The sequence below is a fragment of the Saccopteryx bilineata genome, chromosome 3, assembly GCF_036850765.1.
Source record: "Saccopteryx bilineata isolate mSacBil1 chromosome 3, mSacBil1_pri_phased_curated, whole genome shotgun sequence".
NCBI lineage: Eukaryota > Metazoa > Chordata > Mammalia > Chiroptera > Emballonuridae > Saccopteryx > Saccopteryx bilineata.
This window is the reverse complement of record NC_089492.1, coordinates 164,955,273-164,976,923: the sequence shown is the minus strand read 5'-3', so window position 1 is coordinate 164,976,923 and position 21,651 is coordinate 164,955,273.

Genomic DNA, 21,651 nt, shown 5'->3' with positions numbered 1-21,651 from the left:
ACTGAAGGTGCATGATGGGCACAGGCTATGACCATCATTAAAGTCCTTGCTGGGTTGCTGAGATGACCAAGAGAAACTGGGGAGCAAGACATTCATCTTGGAGAATAATGTGGGCAATTCTTCACTGCTTTGCAGCCTCAAACTACATGTGATGAGCATTTCCTGGCATGTGCCATGCTCTCCCCATGAACTTCACTTGTCTTTCCCTAAAACTCTCCTGACTCTGAGTTTGCCCCTTCTGTGATAGTCTGGTATGGGGTGCAAGGCTCTGTGGGGCTTCTTCAGCCACACTGCAGGGGTGGTTCTGCTCCAGCAGCTTATGGAGGACAGGGACCCCAGGAGGCATTTGATGCCCAGGTGATTGTTGTGGGTGGCAAGACCATAGCTCAGAACTAGTATAGAATAGGACGGATAACCTCCCCTCACCGATCACTGGTCACCAAGTGGGCTCAGAGCAGAGATCCACCTCAGAGGGCATCTGGGGTGCCAGCAGGGTGGCTGGTCAGAACCAGGACAGAGAAGATGGAGCCAGGCTCAGAGGTGGATGCTGCAAAAGGATCAATGAAGGATGCCTGCCCTGGGTAGCAGCACATGGGCTCAGAGTGCAATGTGGGTGCCAGGTGCCATCTGGTGGGGCCATGCCTGTGGCTAGACAGTCCCCCTCATGTGGCTGGCTGGGGCTTTCGCAGGTTGGAACTGATAGGTGGCAGAGAAAACCAGCTCAATCTCCTAGGGAAGTGGGTGTTTCACGTTTTTATTGTTTTCCTCTGCACAGAGTGTTGGTTTGGCAGGTGAGACCAGCCTACTGTCTCACATTGGTACCTAATATTTATTTGGGGCTTTCCCTGTGACAGGCACTGTGCTATGTGTGTGTTGTTTTTTTGTTTGTTTGTTTGTTTTGTATTTTTCTGAAGCTGGAAACGGGGAGAGACAGTCAGACAGACTCCCGCATGCGCCCGACAGGGATCCACCCGGCATGCCCACCACGGGCGACACTCTGCCCACCAGGGGGCGATGCTCTGCCCCTCTGTGGCGTCGCTCTGCCGCGACCAGAGCCACTCTAGTGCCTGGGGCAGAGGCCAAGGAGCAGCCTTGGCTGCGGGAGGGGAAGAGAGAGACAGAGAGGAAGAAGGGGGGGGTGGAGAAGCAAATGGGCGCTTCTCCTATGTGCCCTGGCCGGGAATCGAACCCGGGTCCCCCGCACGCCAGGCCGACACTCTACCGCTGAGCCAACCGGCCAGGGTGTGCTATGTATTTTGAAAGCATTGCCTCATTTAATGTCCATATCGCTCTGCATGGGCAACGTTGTCCTCATCCCTGCTTAGACAGGAGAAACCACGCGCAGGGCAGTTACACAACGTGGCCAGGACTATGAACCTACACCCAGGAGCTGTGCCCGGGACCACTGCATGGTGCCACCTTGTCCCCTGAGGGCAAGGCTGAGGAAACTGAGCTGTGCCTGCATCCTCTACCTGCCCCACTGCCCATGTCCCCATGTTCACCACAGTGTTTGCTGACAGGGTCACTGTCCTAGTGGGAGAACCAGGCTGCGCTGAGGTTCCTCATCCTGCCCCGTCCCCCCTCGCTGGGCGAGGCAGAGGCTGGGGCAGCTGCGTCCCCCCTCGCTGGGCGAGGCAGAGGCTGGGGCAGCTGCGTCCCCCCTCGCTGGGCGAGGCAGAGGCTGGGGCAGCTGTAAACTGGGTTGGCTGTCCGGGAGCTGAGAAGCCATGAGGGCCCGAGCCACGAAGATTTCCTGGGATTAAGGATCCTCTGAGGCCCATGGTACCTGGTTGTGGTGGAGGCAGTTGGCTCTTGGAACCAGGCATTAATCCGAGTGAAATACTTGGCATTTCCAGTCATTCCATCTGGAATTAAACTTAAATCAAGCCCAAAAAGCACAGCCAGGAGAATGTGAGCAACTTGCCAAAGAAACCAGGCATCCAGCCTGCTCAGATGCTGGTCTCACTCCTCAGGAAATGTGGACCACGCATGCCTGTGCCAGGGAGCAGGAGGGAAGAGAGCAGCGCCCACTGAGCTCCCAGGCGTCCTCCCGCTGGCCCCACCTGTCTAGCCATGGCCCACCTACACCACTGCTGGTCAGAGGAGAGGCAGGTAGCAGCGTGAGGCAGCCAGGTCAGAGCTCTGGGTTCTAACCTGGATTCTGCTGCTATCACAAGTCCCTTTAACCAGGGTCACACTGTCGTAGTTGGTAGCAGAGAAACAGCCCAGCTTAGTGGCTAGGGATGCGGGCACTGGAGCCAGTGCGCCTAAACCTGACTGGGCCACCCTTTGTGCGAGCACTCACCCGTGACCCTTGGCCGCAGCTACCTCACTGGGTGATTGTGAGTACTAAGTCGGTTGATACATGTGAAAAACTGTGCCTGGCAGATGGTAATCACTGGCCATTAGCTATTATTATTTCTGTGGCCTCAGTTTCCTCATTAGTAGGTGAGGTTGGGTGGCACTTGACCACCAAAGACCTTCATGCGATCTTCTCCAGCCATGGACCCAGCCCTGTCCCAGAAGAGTACCTGCATCCAGGGGAGGGCCTGGTGGCTATGTGTGCATGGAGTATGTATATTTGTATGTGTTTGTGTACATGGGTTTCTGTGTGTGTGTATATACATACATCTGTGTATGTATAGGAGTGTCTGTGTCTATGTGTACATATATTTGTATATATGAGCATATGTATATGTATCTTGTGACAGTGTGTACGTATATGTGTATGTTTACATGCGTGTTTTGTGTGTGTATGTGTTTGTGTTGTGTCTGTATACATATGTGTATATGTATCTATACAACTATGTGCTTCTGTGTATATGTGCATGTATATTGAGTGCATACGTGTGTGTGCCCATGCATATTTGTGTCCAGGTAGACAGTGCAGAGAGCCCACCCATCTGGTCTTTGTTGAAGTGCCGTGGGGAGCGCACCTTGGCAGGAGCCTGTCAGGTGGGCAGAGGGAGTAGCCCACACCCCAGAAGGAGGGCCGGAGGGAAGGCAGAGAGTGAGGGAGATGAGCCAATGTGGAATCTAGAGTGACAGGGCTACGGGGTGCAAGCAGGGCCAGTTCCTCAGCGGTGAGCACTGCCCTCCAGGCTCTCTGGGGTATTTGTGTCACCAAAAAAGTAGGTGAGGCTCAGAGGAACCTGCCTGAAGCCGTCAGTGGTGGAGCTAGGACTCAGGGGCTTCTGTGCTGTGCCGGGCAGCCCCCAGGGAAAGGCTGACAGACTGGGACAGGCACAGTCCCAGGCCTGCACCCTGCACGAACCCAGGTGCAGGAGGCTCACTGCCCAAGCAATGGGCAGTGTTGGACGGCACCTATCTCGGAAGGGGGGAGGTGGTCATGGTTCTAAGTGCTGAATGACAGAGCCTCTCAGCCTGAAGAGGGGGAGAATCTGCTGAGCAGAAAGCCAGGATCCCCAGAAGCCAGGGCAGCCAGAGGGCTCCAGGAGGGCAGTGAGGTGCTCAGAAAATGGCTTCTGCCTAGACTGCAGGGCATTTAAATTTTACTTCTGTTTACAATGTGTATCTTTGGGCCAAATGGGACCACAACCCCAAACCTGACTTCATGGGAAGAAACAATGTAGCACTGGGGCTAAGAGTACAGCCTTTAGCATCTCAACCATAGACTTTAGCCTATGACTTTTACATGCATGACTTTAGCCATAGACTTTTATATGCGTGTTTTGTGCACGCACGCACATGTGTATGTGTGACTTTGGGCAAGTCACTTAACCTCTCGGCCTCAGTTTTCTTCTATGTTAAATGGGACAACAGTAGTCTCTACCTTTACGATCACCATGAGCATTAACTCAAATAATTCCTATAGAACACTTAGAACAGCACCTGGCACAAAGAAACAGTACATGTTCATTACAGTTGCAGTTGCTGTTTGCCCATAAGGCTGTTGGGACAAAAGGAGCTTGCGCAGAGGAGACTGCTGGGCTGCAGGAACACCTGTGGGAAGAGAGTAGGTCCTATCATTGTTTGCACTTATCCGTGCCCTCCTTCCCTTTCACAGTAACACGTTTCACCCTGTTGACTTTGGACTTGATCGTATGATATAGAATGAGAAGATGTGATGACATTGTCCGGGTCTCAGCAAAGTTTAAAATGCACCAAGAGAGTTTCTAGCATCGCACTTGCTTCTTTCCTCTGTTGTGAGAAGTAGCTGACCCAAATGGGGAGCTCCAACAGCCTGGGCTCTGCCTGGAATGAGAAGTCATGGGGCAGAGCCCAGGGGCCACAGTTGACAGCCACCTATGTGATGTGAGTGAGAAAGAAATGTTTCTAACTGAGCCTCTGAGATTTGGGGTTGCTTGTTACCACAAACTGACCACCTAGACAGTATTAAGAGGAAGGGTCCCCAAGGAGGTGTCCCATGACCTGCTGGAGAGGAGAGGAGAAAAGTCTTGGAAGCTGATGTGAAAGAGGCAGTTGACACAAATAAAACACATACACACACAGGCGTGTGCGCACACACACAGATGAAACACAAGGGAACTCTCAACACGGTCTGCCCTTTAACTATTTCCACCAGACATTGGACTACTGAGCAGGTCGCTAGAGCTAGCTAGCTTTCCTGCAGGGTTCCCTCACCCCACCCTACTCCTCCTATGCTCCTGGCCTTGGCTCCTGGGTCGTTCTCACTTAGAAAGCCCAAGAAGCCCTTCGCGTTGGCCTGTGTTTTGTTTGCTTTCACTTGTGCCATCTGCTGTGGACAAGAAGGAGGCATGCCAACATCAGCCCCTGCCACAGACCAAGGGAAACATTTCTTGGCCTCTGGTTCGGACGTGGTTCCCTTCCCGTGGGTTGTTCTCCCAATACCGGGTGTGTAAACTTGGGGAGCAAATGGCTCGTTGCTGTACTCTATTCGTCCTGCAGAGATGTGTCTCAGAGGGGACAAAGGGAGGGGGCTGAGTCTTTGTCATGCTGCCTGTCCCACGGCCCCAGTGTTCTCACAGTGGGCACAGAGGATCTGGCGGACTCTGCCATCTTGCTTTGTGGAAGCAGGGCTGCTCATAGATTCTGACCTCACTAGTCTGGGACAGTTCTCCACTCAGAGTGCTCTCCATCCAGGAGGCAAAGCAAACATCTGGTCACACAGCTCTCTTGCTCCCTGCCAGCTACCCCACTTGGGGATTCCAGGCAGATTCCATCATTTCTCCATTTCCTTTCCACCACATCAGGCTAAGCTTTGGCTGCTTCTCTCTTCCCTCCCGTTCAGGGAACCATTCACAGCCTCCCCCTCGTGTCTGCTCCTGGCCCTGATGGGAATTTTCCTGTGGCTTTCTGTGGCCTCCAATCCTGTAATTTACCACCCAATGCTCGCAGCCTCCCCCAGCATGGAAGACTTTCCGAGCAAATCTTGGTCCAGTGTGGTTGCTCCGCGTAATTATCACAAAGGCCTTGGAGGAGCTGCATCTGTAGCCCAGCAGCACCCAGCCACCACCCAGCTCACAGCAGCTTTGTCTTTGGTGCTTTGTGTGCAAGGACCCGAGTCTCCACACTCAGGCAGCCCCAGGCATTGCTGGCAGGGCCAAGACTCAGCTGCATCAGCAGGACTTAAGGAGCTGCCTCCATTCAGCTCAGCAGCCAGGCCAGGACTGGTGCCGCCTCTCTCCCCGGCCTGCTTCTGGGTCTTCATCATTCTTGCACCTCGGTTGCTGCTGCGGCGGCCACTACCCCCCCCACCGCCCCCCATCTCTCCCCTCTTCTCCATCTCATTTGCTTCTGCTTGCTCAGAATGCCTCATGCTTTGTGGCTCTGCTCACTGCCATCCCTTGTGGGGACTTGCAGCTCGCTGCGCTCTGCTGACGGAGCCATCTCTGTGTGGTTGCTCTAGAAACTCCCTGAGAAGATGTGGTTAGGGCATTTCTGGCGTCTAGTCCTGCTGGACAGAGCTCTGTGCCAGGCCATCTTGAAGGTCTCTGGTGTCCTCATAACCAGCTCATCAATGCTTCTCCAGGAGTCAGTTGCCAAGCCCTAGGCCAACTGGTTACTTATGGCCAACTGCATGGTGGCATGAGCCAAAGTATGGCAACCAGTGGCTAAGGAACCACCATGGTAGCTCTATTCAGATGCAGGGTGGGTACAGTGGGTACTCGTAGACTCCAACGATTCAACAGCACTGAGAATGCCATTATCTGCCCCACTTAAGACTAGCCCATCTGTCTCCTACTGCTGCTCAACACACACCATGCCTCCAACAGGGCAAGTCCTCACATGTACCTCTGTCCTCCCTGTCCAGAGTCGCCCTCCCAGTCCCATACACCTGCTACTCAAGTCCCACTTAACCACGCTAGCTCCTCCCCGAAGTCCCTTCCAGGAACCAATTATTCTTGTCATTAGGGTTAGTCTTTGCATGTGACCTGTCCCGCACTGTTTGTTATGTGTCATTACCACACTGCTCCTCAATGGTGATGACACACGGCAAGGGTCACTGTGGGGAATCGGTCCTCAACAAGGCACTCCACTAATAGTCCTGCTTTCTTCTGGCCTCTGTAGGCACAGAGGGCTGAGATGGACTTCCCATCTGGTGGAGAGATCAGAAAGGCATGGTTCAGCACTAACAGTGGTATTTGTGAAATCATATCACGTCACTCCTTTGTTTAAAACCTTCTAGTGCTTTCTATTTGTACCATGAGTCGCATGAAACTCTCTATGTGACCTGCCAGTGGTGCCTATATGTCCTGATCCCTGCTGACTTCTTCAGCCTCCTCTCAAGCCACATTCCCCCAGCTCACCCAGACTTCTCAGTTCCTCAAAGAACCCAAACTCTGTCTTCTCAGCTAATGTACAAGCTCAAACGGCAGGCTCTGGGCTTTGGGTCTCCACCATGCTGAGATGCTCAACACATATGATTAAGTGAGCAAGCTGTGTGTGGAGTGACTGGAGGGAGAGATCAGGAGGCAGTGTGGCCATAGTGAAGGGCACAGTAATGGTAGACAGGCTGAGGAAGCTTTGGTCAGACCGGGAGTCTGAATGCCAGGCCAAAGTCTGGGCCTGACGCTGTAAGCTGCAGCCCAGGACTGGATGTCTTGCTTAGGAAAGATCATGAATGATTCAGGGAAGGCCTTTGGCAGCCACCAGCAGGAGACACTGAAGCATGAGAAACCTGGAAGGCAGGAGACATGTTGGGAGCCTTTGGAAATATCCTAGGGCTGGCAGAGGAGGCATGTGGACTGGGCAGGGCCATGAGAATGGATGGGTGAGGAGGCTGGCAGGGAGGGGGGGTACATGGTGGGCTGGTAGAGAGGAGACAGAGCCAAGTCTGGGAACATGGGGACTTGGGGTCTCTCCATGGGTGCCACACCCTGATTTCTAGGAGGGCAGAGGAATGGCAGGGTCTGGAGCAGGGGCAGATGATCAGACCAAGAGCACAGGGCTGCCATTTGCTGTGTCTGCGTGACACCGTGCAGTGTGGCATGGGCTTTGCCTGAAGTCCCACAGCCTAAGGTTATTTCCCATCTTTGTCATCTATTGGCTTGCTGAACTTGGCTAATCATGTAATCTTTCTGCACCTTCATTTCCTAATCTGTCCTGTGGGAATAATGACATCCTACTGTGACTCCCTAAGATGATGCAGGCAGAGGGCACCACACAATGTCCAACATGTAGTCAGTCCTGGGTTACATAGGAACAAATGTTTTGTGACTAATGTTATAGATAAAGTAACAATAATGCGAACCACACAGACTGGGGGCCTAGAACGAATGGGACTCATGCTTGATGACTTAAGCCCAGGTGCTCTGCTGCAGAACGGCATTCCCAAGGGATGGCCTCCTCGGTGATGCTTCTGATAAGAAGTGACAAGGCAGTAGTTGAAGCCAGGTACATAGTGTGACTTCAGGCTTGGCTGAAGGTTCTAATGACCTTGGCGCTCCCTGTCTGACCAGTGACCGAGGTGGCAGTCTCTGTCAGTGGGAGACGTATCCTCTGTTTCTCCTGTAGGCGCTTATGCTCCTGCTTATGCTCGGCCCCACCCTGGTTTCTGGAACTCGGCTCTCTGGCCGTGGGCACAGAATCACCGTGATGCTCATTCACATGATGACAGCACCTGGACAGGGACTGCGGAGCTCTGACTCAGATGGAACCAAGAGCAAGCCTGGGCCCTGCTGCTTCTGCAGAGGGCTCTCGGATGCTCCTCAACTTCTCTATGTCTGTTCTTTTGCCCACCTGAAAACATGGAGACGATGCTTGTCAAGTGCTTATTTGAAAGTTGGGTAAATGCTAAGTAGTAATTGAAATTCTTGAGAAAGCTGTCACACCTGTGGTCGTAGTTGACCGTCACAATAAAGCTGGGGTGTGGATGAGGCAGTTTTTTTTTTGTTTTTTTTTGTTTGTTTTTGCATTTTTCTGAAGCTGGAAACAGGGACAGTCAGACAGACTCCCACATGCGCCCGACTGGGATCCACCCGGCATGCCCACCAGGGGCGACGCTCTGCCCACCAGGGGGCGATGCTCTGCCCATCCTGGGGGTCGCCATGTTGTGACCAGAGCCACTCTAGCGCCTGAGGCAGAGGCCACAGAGCCATCCCCAGCGCCCGGGCCATCTTTGCTCCAATGGAGCCTTGGCTGCGGGAGGGGAAGAGAGAGACAGAGAGGAAGGCGCGGCGGAGGGGTGGAGAAGCAAATGGGCGCTTCTCCTGTGTGCCCTGGCCGGGAATCGAACCCGGGTCCTCCGCACGCTAGGCCGACGCTCTACCGCTGAGCCAACCGGCCAGGGCATGAGGCAGTTCTTATCTGCACCCTACAGGGAGACCAGTGCTCGCAGAGCTCTGTAGCTGACTCAGTGGCACCGAAGCCCGCTCTCTCCGCCTCGAAGCTGGTGCTCCAGGCCAGCTTCAAGTCTAAAAATCTTCGGCTCTGGGTGCTTCAGATTCTTGTTTAGAGGTGGGAGGGGGGTTCGAAAGTGATCTCTTTAAAAGCCTCCCCAGATGGCAAGCTGAGGAGCATTTAGGAAGCTAAGACCTGGAGGGCAGAGGCTCTGAGCCACTCGAGCTGTCATCCTCAAGTCCCTCAGGTGGAAAAGGACACACACATCAGGTTGCCCTGCACAAATACTGGAAACTTGTCAAACAAAAAGCTAGATGCTCTCCTGGCCACAGCTCCAAGAAAGGAGGCAAGCAGGGAGCAACCAGAGCTGCCCAGGCAGTGTCTGGAGGGCGATCCCTGCCCTCAAACATTCTGGAGAGACATTGCTCTTCAAGAGCAGCCAGCTCTGGAGCTAGATGGCCCATTTCGAGTCCTTTCTCTTGGCTCACTAGCCCCGTGGCTGTGACTAGGCCCTTAGTCTCTCTTCCTCCATTTTCCTATGTGAAGTAAAAGCCCCATTTCCAGGAAACAGAGCTTGGTACACAGCGAGCACGTAATGATCATGAGTGACTGTTCTGACCATCACTACCTTTGACTCCAGCAGCCTCTCCTCATCCTCATCAGCCTCTCTCTCTCTCTCTCTCTCTCTATCTCTCCAGCTCACGATTAGACTCAGCTGGGAACAGACAGGCTCAGGGACAAGTGTGGAGATGAGACTAACCCCATGGAAGTCAGGTCAGCTTTGCTTCAAAACTCTGTCATCCCTGGGAGAACATATTTGACAATATGTTTGATAAGGGGTTAATAACCAAAATTTATAAAGAACTTGTAAAACTCAACTCCAGGAAGATAAACAGTCCAATTTAAAAATGGACAAAATTCTCCAAAGGGGACATACAGATGGCCAATAGGCATATGAAAAAATGTTCAACATCACTAATCATTAGAGAAATGCAAATTAAAGCCACAATGAGATACCACCTCACGCCAGTCAGAGTGGCGCTCATTAACAAAACAACACAGAATAAGTGCTGGTGAGGATGTGGAGAAAAGGGAACCCTCCTGCACTGCTGGTGGGAATGCAGACTGGTGCAGCCACTGTGGAAAACAGTATGGGGTTTCCTTAAAAAACTAAAAATGGAACTGCCTTTTGATCCAGCCATCCCACTTTTAGGAATATATCCCAAGAACACCAACCACATCAATGATTCAAAAGGAGAAATGCATCCCCATGTTTATGGCAGCATTGTTTACAATAGCCAAGATCTGGAAACAGACCTAGTGTCTGTCAGTGGACAAGTGGGTTAAAAATCAGTGGTACATATACACAATGGAATACTATGGGGCCACGAAAAAGAAGGAAATCTCACCTTTTGCAACAACATGGATGGACCTAGAAACTATTATGTTAAGTGAAATAAGCCAGGCAGAGAAAGAAAAATATCATATGACCTCACTCATTTGAGGAATCCAATGAACAATGTGACCTGAGGGACGGAATAGAGGCAGAGGTGGGATCAAAGGGACCAGAGGGGAACCAGACAGAGGAAAAGGGGATGAAAGGATGGAATCAGAGAAGGGAAAGAGATTAATGAAATTATATACATAACACAGCGTTATAGAGAGCAGAAAAGCAAATTCTGAAGGGAAGGGGGAGGGCGCTGTGGGGAGGGGGGGCAAGAGGGATGTTGAGAGGAACATGGAGGAGGGGGGATGCATTTGGGAGGGGACACTAGAATCTAGGTAAACACAATAAATTTAAATTTTAAAAAATACAAAAAGTAAAAATAAAAAGCTCTGTCATCTCCATCAGAGCCTTCCCTCACGTCAGTGTCACCAGGGCCCACAGTACACTGGTCCAATGAAGGACAAGCCAGGCAGAGACCCACTCTAGTTGATTTTGCCATGTACCACCTTGGAAATGATGGCCACTCAGAATCGAGCCTTGCTGTCCTGGAAATGATGGCCACTCAGAATCGAGCCTTGCTGTCCTGGAAATGATGGCCACTCAGAATCGAGCCTTGCTGTCCTGGACACGCACCATAAGACACGGGCCTGTCGGCTGCCCCGCAGAGCTGTGTCCCCTTGCACAATACCAGAGAAGGGGAGACTCTGTTAGCATGGTGACAAGGTACAAGTCAGGCCAAAAGAGTGGGTGCCCAGAGGCGCTGTCCACTCTTCCCCTTGCTGTCCTGGCGTCAGGAAGACTTGGCTAGTGTTCTCGGCGCTGAAAACTATGTCCTCATCTTGGGCTTTCTCCATTACCACCAGCTCCGCTCCACCTGGACAGCCGCCCTGGAGAATTTGTTCAGCAAAACAAATAGAAATGTATTTTGTATCTGCTCACTGGCATCAAGAATAGGCACTAGCTGCCCTCTGACCTGTAAACTAGAACCAAGACCAAGCACTGTTCTATGGACATGCTGGCCGTGCCCTCACCCAGAATTACAGACTGCAAGTAGGGGGCATGGAACTGAAGGACAGTGGCTCGCTGCATACAAGGGCACTCTGAAGCTCAGGAGCAATTTGCCCAAGGTCACACAGCAAGTTCAGGAGAGCCACACCTAGAGCCCAGGTCTCTGAGCCCTCCCTACGCAGAGGTCCCCAGTTGGTTTGTGTGGGATGGGCATCATTTTTGGATGTTTGCCAGGACTTGAAGCTTAATGAGGTAGAAGCTGATTTACCCTGAATTCTAATTAGTAGAAAGGCCAGTTTGGGGATTCTCAGATACAGTGATAACCATTTCTCCTAAGAAGGACAACAAAGCTTTACAAGTTTTTAAAGTAACTTTCTAATCCTCAAGGATAAAATTATACTCAGCAGAACTTGGGAGTGGCCAGCAGTTCTGTATAAGTAGCCACATTAAAATATTAGTGTGTACACCTTAAAATATTATGCACCGTCTCCCAGTGAGCCCGGATACTTGACCACACAGGATGTTATAGTTCTCCAACGGCTGGACACCAGTTCTTGGAATACTACTAGAAAAACCAGAAGTCTAAGACTTAAGAGTGCTCATGGTGAGTGCATGAGACCTCTGCTCAGCTGTGATGTCAGCACAGGGACATGCTTGGTGCTGATAGTGCCCTAAGTGGGGGTGGAGGGGCAGGAACAGGCCTAAGGAGCACAGGGCACTTCCAGGCAGAGGGCTTGTCCACTTGGCAGAGAAAGGAGGAGGTGTGAGCGTGCTGGGATGGAGGTGTGATGGGGTGGGCTGTGTATCAGTACAGATTCTGAACAGAGCAGCCTAAGCTAGCATTCCTTCAAGACATTGGAATTAATGTTCATTCTTACAAAAAGTGCCCCTAGAGAGATCTAGGTCTGTGAAGGGGTTTTTAGTCACACTCTGTCACCCGTGCATTGAGAACAGCATCTCATATTGTTTATTCTTCTTAATGGTATAATGATACTGATATTGTTCCTATTTCTCTTAAGAGGAGACTGAGGCACAGAGAGATTAAAGAGCTTGCCAAAGACAGCACAGTCAGCAAGTGGCAGAGTCGGGCTGTGGCCTCAGGCCAGCCTCACACCAAAACCTTTCCTTAGACCAGATGTCTTTAGTTGTGGCCCTTGGTCATCCAGGTCAGAAACACCAGGGGTGCTTGTCAAAACCAAAGACCCCTGGGTTTTACTCCAGAGCTATGCAATAGTAGCCTCAGGGTTGGGACATGGCCTTTTTAACAGGTACCCCAGGTGGTTCCAACAGTCTTCAAGTTCGAAGAACAGTATCCTAAATGAAGGAACAAACCTGCTGCCACAGATGGGAAGCCCTCCCTCTCCTGACACTTCAGTCAAAACCCCAGGGCTGGGCATGCTCCTTGGGGCCTCAGCTGTTTCCAGTCTGAGAGGCACCCCTACCTCTTCCCCAGATGAGGGGACCCTGTGATGAGATCCCCCACATCCTTCCAAAGGCAGCCTTGTTTGCAGTGTGGGTCTTATGTGCTGATTCATTACAGTGACCGGAGGCCAGGTAACAACAGGCATCCCACCCTCTGCTTGAGCTGATTGTATAGATTTTGGCCCATGTGGTTACAAGACCTCTGTCTAGTCTGCAAACACCAGGCCTGTGATGTTTTAGGCTTTTTCATATAAAAACAAGCCCTTTGGGAGAAACGCTCTGTAACAGCACTGTCCTCGCTCTTGCTTTGTGATGGCCTCAGCTCGATGGGAAAGAATCCTTGGCCTGGGAGGAATCTACCTGGGAAGGGAGGGAGAAGGAAGCCTCCTGGTGACAGCTGCCTCAGCCACACACCGCCTGCCCCTCTGTCAGGCCTTGGGCTCTGGGCTTTTCTCTGCTGTCCCTTGAGCCCCTGTGCTCTACCATCCCAACCTAGTAGCCACACAGCCACATGGAGTTTGCTGGCACCACCCTCCCCTCTGGGAGTTTGATTTTAGGTAACATAGGTGTGGTGAATCCATGGTGGGAGGAGGCGCTGGAAAAGATTGTAGACGAGTCTCATGAATGATCAGAAAGTAATATGGTGCCGAGGGAACAATGAGACCCGTTGTGACTTTCTAGTTCCCAAACCAGGTTGTGGGTGCTATGAGGTCAGCTCTCCCTTCTGAGGTCTCTGTGAGATGCCTTTGTCCTCGGTTCCCCAGCAACTTCTGAGAAGTCTTCACTGGCTGAAGCCCTGTGACAGAACTTATTTTGTTGCAACCTCAGGTGGAGCTCTCCCCAGCTCTGTTCCTCATTTCAGTGGAGGCTGGTGGCTCCAGATAGAGGAAGAAAACAGATATTGACGAGACACCATTATGTGACAGGCACTTTCACATATCACGTGGACAATTTTACATAATCCTCACAGTTCCTCTGAGAGGCAGGGAGGGTGATCCCTCTTTGTTGATGGGCCCACAGAACGACACAGCACCTGAGACTCAAACCTATGGTCTTTGCGCAGCGCACCCTGCACTTGATGTCCAGTATACGCGATGAGCAGCATGGGCTGGATCTGTGTGTTTCTACTGCTAATTCTACACTGAAAACAAAAGAAAACAAACATTGCTGTCCTCCTAGAGAGCCGTGCAGGCCCTTGTGACATTTCTGAGGACAGGGTGGCCTTGCATGGTGCACTGGTGAGTTTTGGTTGGGACCCTTTGCCCCTCAATGAGTAAACCTTTGAGCACAGGGTTCCTCAGCTCCATTCTTGGCCAAAGGCAGCATGTCAGGCTGGAAGGGACCCTTCATTACTCTGGGGCACCCCCTCCTTCATCAGGGGAGGAGATGAATCCCAGGAGGGGAAGTATCTTGGATAGTCTCTAGCTGACATTTTTTGAAAACTTCCTGTCTGACACACACACACACACACACACACACACACACACACACACACACACGGGACATGAGTTAGCTACTTAATCCTCACAGCATCCAGATGAGAGAGTTCTCTCTCTCTTTTTATTTTTTATTTTTCTTTATTTATTTTTTGTATTCTTCCCAAGTGAGAATTGAGGAGGCAGAGAGACAGACTCTCACATGCGCTCTGACCAGGATCCACCCGGCACGCCCACCAGGGGGTGATGCTCTGCCCATCTGGGGCGTTGCTCTGTTGCAAACTGAGCCATTCTAGTGCCTGAGGCAGAGCCCATAGAGCCATCCTCAGCGCCTGGGCCAACTTGCTTCAATGGAGCCTTGGCTGCGGGAGGGGAAGAGAGACAGAAAGAGAAAAGAGGGGGAAGGGTGGAGAAGCAGATGGGTGCTTTTCCTGTGTGCCCTGGCTGGGAATTCAACCCAAGACTTCCACATGCCAGGCTGACGTTCTTTCACTGAGCCAACCACCCAGGGCCTTCTCTCTCTTTTTAAAATGACTATTGGAGTTTATTTTTTCAAATTTATTTTTCAATTACAGTCACACACAATATTATATTAGGTTCAGGTATACAACATGGTGATCACCTTAAGAAGTGGTTACCCCAGTTAGTCTAGAACCAGAGAGTAGTTCTCTGTTAGCATATCTTATTATCTTGAGATAAGGTAGCTGAGGCTGAACATGGTCAAATCACTCTCCCAGAAGGACAGGCCAAGCTGGAACTTGACCCCAGCAAGTTTGATCTGGGAGCCTGGACTTCAAACCACCATTGCAAATTATACCCCTCACCCGAACACATTTATTCTGCCACAAAAATCTGGACCCAAGTCGGCTTAAGTGGTCATAATGATGCACGTGGTGTTACCCTCCTAGGTCTCCTTTTTTCCTTGACACTTGTGAATGCTGAAGCTAAAGTTTCTGATGACTTGGTTACCACACAATAAAACAATAAAAAAAAGTTTTATTTAGAGAAAAAAAACTAGTATAGAAAATGCCTCTGTGTAAGGTGCAATAGGGGACTTTGGGACAATGAAGATGTCATTTGGAAGGTCAGCTTGAGTGAGGATGATGTAAAATCAGGGTTATCCTTAAACTGCAGGTGTGACACTTTTTGTTTGGTCAACATGACAGTCCTGTTCTCTGACAGTAGTTGAGTTGGAAAGAAGTTGTTTAATTATTTGAGTTGCTCTTGGTTGATCAGTATCAGAAAATACAGTTAAATTGGCTCAAACACAGGAAGTCATGGGCTCCTGGGAAAGAAGAGTTCAGTGAGAGTGTGGCCTTCTGATTTGGCTAGCATGGTCTTTGGCCAGCCTTTGCTGGTATGTAGCCTTCACCACACCCTGGGGTCTCTCCTGACAACCCGGTGACAGCAGCCATTGCAGAACTCACATCTACACACCATCCTGTCCAGACAGAGGTGAGTGTTCACTGCTTCTCTGTCTCCAACCACTGACCACGGGCAGGAGGTGACTTCTTATCCCGGAATGATCCCAGATCAAGGGGATAAAATTACACTGATGGACAGGGGTCCATTATTGGGACACTGTGGGACGGGATCCATGTCCAGTCTATCTAAGCATCATGGCAGCCCACCCCACCCCATCAGGAAAGGAGAAATGGAGGTTGGTTACCAACCTACAGTTCCCATTACCTACATTTTCCCCCCTATTTTATTTTCATCTTTAAGTAAAGACTGTCTATTATTTGATATTATCCCTAGTGTTAGATTGCAGTCTTCCCCCATGATTGAATAAAATTCATTTGCTACAATTCCTAGAATCCATTCATTAAAAAGCAATTACTCGCCTCACCTGTGGTGGTGCAGTGGATCAAGCGTCGACCTGGAATGCTGAGGTCGCCTGTTCAAAACTCTGGGCTTACCTGGTCAAGGCACATATGGGAGTTGATGCTTCCTGCTCCTCCTTCCCTTCTCTTTCTCTGTGTCTATCTTCTATAAAATGAATAAATAAAAATATATATTTTTAAAAAAGCAATTACTCCCTGACCAGGCGGTGGTACAGTGAATAGAGCATCGGACTGGGGATGCAGAGGACCCAGGTTCAAAACCCCAAGATCACCGGCTTGAGCACAGGCTCATCCAGCTTGAGCACAGGCTCACCAGTTTGAGCGCAGGGTTACTGGCTTGAGCGTGGGATCATAGACACGACCCCATGGTCGCTGGCTTGAGCCCAAAGGTTGCTGGCTTGAGCCCAAAGGTTGCTGGCTTGAAGCCCAAGGTCACTGACTTAAGCAAGGGGTCACTTGCTCTGCTGCAGCCCCCTGGTCAAGGCACATATGAGAAAGCAATCAATGAGCAACAACTAAGAAAACTAAGGAGCCACAGTGAAGAATTGATGCTTCTCATCTCTCTGCCTTTCTTTCTGTCTGTCCCTATCTGTCCCTCTCTCTGTCTCTGTCACAAAAAAAGAAAAAGCAATTTCTGTTACTTACTCCTCATTTCATAGACTGAAAAAACTGAGGCACATTGCAATCATCTTTTACAAATCCTGCCAGATAATGAAAAGGATGCTCTTCCTCTAAAATCACAAAGCCATAACCATCCACTCTCCCTCACAAACGAGACCACAGATATTACTAGTGTAACCTTTAAACAGGACACTTAACTCCCCTGGAGAATTTCAAACCTGGCCTGAAATGGATTTGGCCCAGGGATCCTGGACAAGACCAGCAGGGCCACCCTGGCCGTCAGCGGGCCCATGAGGCATCCAGGGGCAGGGAAGCCCACAGTCCACCTAGAGCCACTCTCTCCAAAGCCAAGCGAATGGGCCAGATGACCCGCCTGGTCCCTTTGGGCTCTATAACTTTCTAGTACAGCTTCTGCCGTACACTGTCCTATGATTTAGGCAAGGAAACTAGTGATAATCAATTTGATTTGTAAGCCAATGGGGTCCCCTTCCTTCCACAGGATTTGGTCTCAAGCCTCCTTTACATGACCCCTCAGGACCCCCTGAGGACACCAAAGAGCCTTGATTTATGTGAGTTACTTCTGTGGCTATTTACTGCAATAGAACTTCAGAGTGAGAAAGAAGGTTTTAGAACACAAGAACACAACACACATTCCATGAGCCTCAGAGTGATGTCATCACCTGTCACAGGCTCTAGAGACTTCATTGTGTATTCATGAGAGAATAAGAGCTCAGAAGGCAAATATTGACAGTCTTATTATCAAAATAGTTCTGAGCCCAGACTCACTGTAGTAGAGCATAGACTTTGAGAAAACAGGCGTTTGAATCATACTGTCTGAGTTAAAATTCTGGCTTACCTATTTAACTTTTCCATGCTGATTTCTTCAGCTACAGAATGGGGATGATAATAATAGTAATAATAATAATAACTTAGGTTATGGGGGTGTTAGGGGATTAACAATGTAAATAACCACAAAGTTCTTAGAGCAGCACCAGTATATAGTAAGCATTACCTACTATTAAATATCAATTACTATTGGCCTAAAAGATTGATTTTTATTTATAAATCACTTTTATTCATGTAGACCTTTGTGCTGTCCTCATGGGCTTGCCCCTCCACCTGGTTTATAGATGTCAGTGCTGTGCCCACAGCCCGGTGAGGCTGTGCCCCGAAGGCCAGTCCTCCTGCGTCTCCGAGGTGCCCAGCAGTGTGTGTTACCCCATGGAGGAGGCCGCACTGACCACAGAACTGAAGAGCTGATTCTGCCTCCAGTGAGCAAACCAGAGATCAGAGCTAGCAGCCAGGGCTTCTAACTCATTGCATTGAAGGCAACACCATAAAATAACATTTGTTGTCAAGGACGGAATTAAGACAGAATACTACATTTTCTAGCGCTGGAATTCTAGAAATTCAGAATCAGTTGTTGCATTCATAAATGCACATAGTGAAATGAGCTGGACTATCTCCATTTACCCATCCTTCCACCCTCCTTCCACCCATCTAATGCCCTCTCTGTGTTTCAGGGAGCTGACTTCTAGAAATGGCACCAACCTGCATTCTAGTTATGCTGGGCCACAGGGAGGCACAGGCAGGGATCAGAGGGCACAGGGACAAGCAGCTGGTGTTTTCCCCGGCTCCCTCCCTGTGGGGAGTAGATCGGTGTTCAACCACAGGCTACTGCTCCTACAAGGCCGCCTTTTCCCAGGTTCTGTGAACCTCCCTCTCCTCATCCCTCCAGCCACAGAGGGAAATGGCTCAGGCATTGTCAGTCCCTCGGGGCTGCTCTGTCCCTTGTTATGGTTTCCCTTAACCTTGCCACAACTAGGTAAACGGTCCCTCTCAAGCTCTCTTCAGTCACCCTGCGCTAGTGTGCCAATGTCTGCTCAAGGACCCTGCCTGAAGCAAGAACAGAACACGTGCGTGAGTATGCACAGGCACCCGTCCATGATATGGAAGGGTAAACACCACGCACTGACAGAATTATTGCTGTAGGGATTAACAATGACTTATTTCTTCCTTCTGCTTCTCTGATTTGTATGCCATTTAACATGTATTGTTTATGTTTTAAAACTGCATAAGAAACGAGAAATCACAGATTTGTGAAATCCATTTGCTTCTATCTATGAGAATCAGGCTCAGGGGAGATTAGAACCCCTGGGATCCAGGTCTGTCAAGGGCAGATCTGGGTCCTGATCCACTTCAGTGGAAGGAAACTGAAGACACTGGCCATTAGCCACTAGATCAGATGTCATGAGGATTAATGAGATAATCGCATCTGCAGCTTGGAATTTTTAACCTGATTAAAAGGAAATAAGAGACTCGTTATCATTCCTTGGCTTTGGAAACGCCCTTTAACCTTGGCTGCCCTGAATACTGCTGCCATCCTGACTGTGTTCTAATCACACCAGGTGCCGAGGAGAAGGAAGGGGTCAAGGCTCCCATGGCACAGAGGATGTCTCAGCTAGGTGGTCTTCAAGCTTCAGCATGCACAGAGTCTTCTGAGGATGTGCTAAGTGCAGTTTCCAGGGCATCTACCCCAGAGGGCCAAGACGGGCCCAGAGATCGGCATTTTAAAGAAGCTGGCCCTCCTCTGTTCCCATAGACATAATGAGGCATGAAGGGCCCTTGCCACAGAATGTAGGTGCAATCCAGCTTCCCTTGGACTCTCAGACCTAAGACTCAGTGAGCAGAGGGAAGCAGAAAGGAAAGTGGAGGAGAGCTGGTGGCCAAGATGGGCATCAGCATAGGTGCAAGCCCAGTTGATTATCACCAGGATGAAAGCCACAGGCAGGACTTTGAACCTGCCTGGGTGATTAGTGCTCCAGAAACCACCAGGACCCGCTGGAGGCTCCAACCGATGTTGTGTTCTTTTCCATTTCTTCTATGGTTACATTGATTCTGTACTTTTGCTGATGTTGTGACAGTCTAATTATAGACTTCTCAGCTGCTGAGCAAACAGCCATCTCTCTTGGTATATCTGCCTGTTGTTACACAAGCACCAGCTCTGGGACACTGTCATTATATGCAGCCAACCCCAGGGGGTGCTGGGCAGCACAGCCACTCACCCTCACTTCACGTCACTGCTAGAGCCATATGTGTTGAAGGTAAGCTAGGCCAGGTCCATTTTTTGGTTTTGATTTTGTTTTTTACCAGCTGGGACACTGAGGTGTAGAGCAATGGCTAATATAATGCAGAGCTTGAAATGAAACCTGAGACTTGAGGTTGAGGGACTGTTGATGTTATCCGAGGCCTCTTTTCTCTTTTCTTCTCTTCTTTTCAAAAAGATTTTATTGATTTTTAGAGAGAGATCAACAGAGAGTGAGAGGCAACAACTCATAGTTGCTTCACTTTAATTGTTAGTTGATTGCTTGTCCTATTGCCTTGACCAGGCAAGCCCCAGGTTTTGAACTCAGGACCTCAGCATTCCAGGTCGATTCTCTATCCACTGTTTTACCACAGGTCAGGCCAAGGCCTCTTTTTTATTTCTTTTTTCCATCAAACATCCACTTAGTACCTATTCTAAGAAATTTGAAGGAAAAGTGTCAACTGGCCAAGAGCAGAGAATATTGGCAGATGCGCCAGCTGGGTCATCTCCTTCCTCAAAGCTTCTCAAGAATCCATTTCCTGGTCCTCCAAATTGTAGGCCTCAAAAACTCATCTGCATCTGTGACCCAGTGGTAGATTGATCAAAAGACACTGATCCATTCAAGCAATGCTCACAAAGGGTGGACATAGGAGCTGAAGGGAACAGGTATGTCATCCAGTATCTGAACCTGTTTTGCTGGTTGGAGAATCCCATCTACAGAGATAGAGCCGTCTTCCCAGAGACAAAGCTAAAAGGATCAGATATTCTTGTTTCCAATCCTTTGTAACTGGGGCTTGGGCTCACGATCTGGGCTCCTCCTAGATTTTCAATCAGAAGCTAATGATGGGAATAAACAGGAACACAAAGACTAGCTTATCAATCGATGGTGACAGTGGTGGTGGTGGCCAAATTCTCCAGCCATCCTGCTCATTCTGTGGGCTACCCAATATCTTCTAAAGAAATTATCTTTTGTTAAAATCATTCAGAGTCATTTTTGATTAATTGCAACTAAATATCTAGACTGATATGAGGACTGGAAGATAATGTTTGAACATTGAGAATCACACCTGGGAGGTGAGTTAGCTATTCCTGGAGGGGATGTCCCCATCCTTTGGCAAGCTGTAGAGGTGACAAGCCTCTTCTCCAGCAGGCATGGCCTCCAGTGCTGGGAGTTCAGACATTTTGGCAACTGGAAAAAGATACCCAGGGCCTAAATGTAGGGCAAGTTCAGAGTGGATGCAGGGGTTGGTCACAAGTTATGGAATAAGCAGTTTACAATTTACATTTTCACTGAATCCCTTTTCCCTGAAGGGAGATTTTAAAACATTAACCATAGCATGGTGTGGAGGAAAATTCACTCTCCTATCCTCCAACTTGCTTGCCAAGCAGTCCTGACAGTAACTTGAGAAAGGGCCCAAGGTTGGCAAAGGGAGACATTTGTGCACAGGGCCAGTTGCCTGCATAGGAATTCAACACTTTGTCTGACAGCACGCACCTCTGTGAAGCAGGAGGCGAATGATCATTCCCATGCTTGGGTAAGGAAGCCAAGACTCAGATCAGGGGAGCCATTTGATAGGGACAGAACCATCTGACCCAACCCTCCACCCTTCTTCCAGGGACACCGTTCGGGAGGTAGACAGGAAGGGTTACTCATCATTGATGAGGTCAGTTTAGTCATCCTTGGCACCCATCCTCTTTCCTCTGGCAGGGCCACTATCGTCCCTCCCTCTTCCTGGGCCCCTATCTTCCTCCCTTCCCAAAGCCCTGGAGCCCCAGTGTCTCTGCTGCTATGATCATCCCCAAAGATGCAGCCTTCCCCCTCCCTGTCCCACCAGATCTGACCAATTTTTAGTTCCCTCCTCCTGTGCTTTTCTCCAAGTAAAACTTACATGCCTTTTTAACTCAAAATTAGTGTTCTTTCTGCAGCACCCAAGAAAACAGTGGCTGGAAAATGCTTGAGAAGGGACAGGGCTTTACTGGTGAGAGTTCTAGATGGAAAGTGGA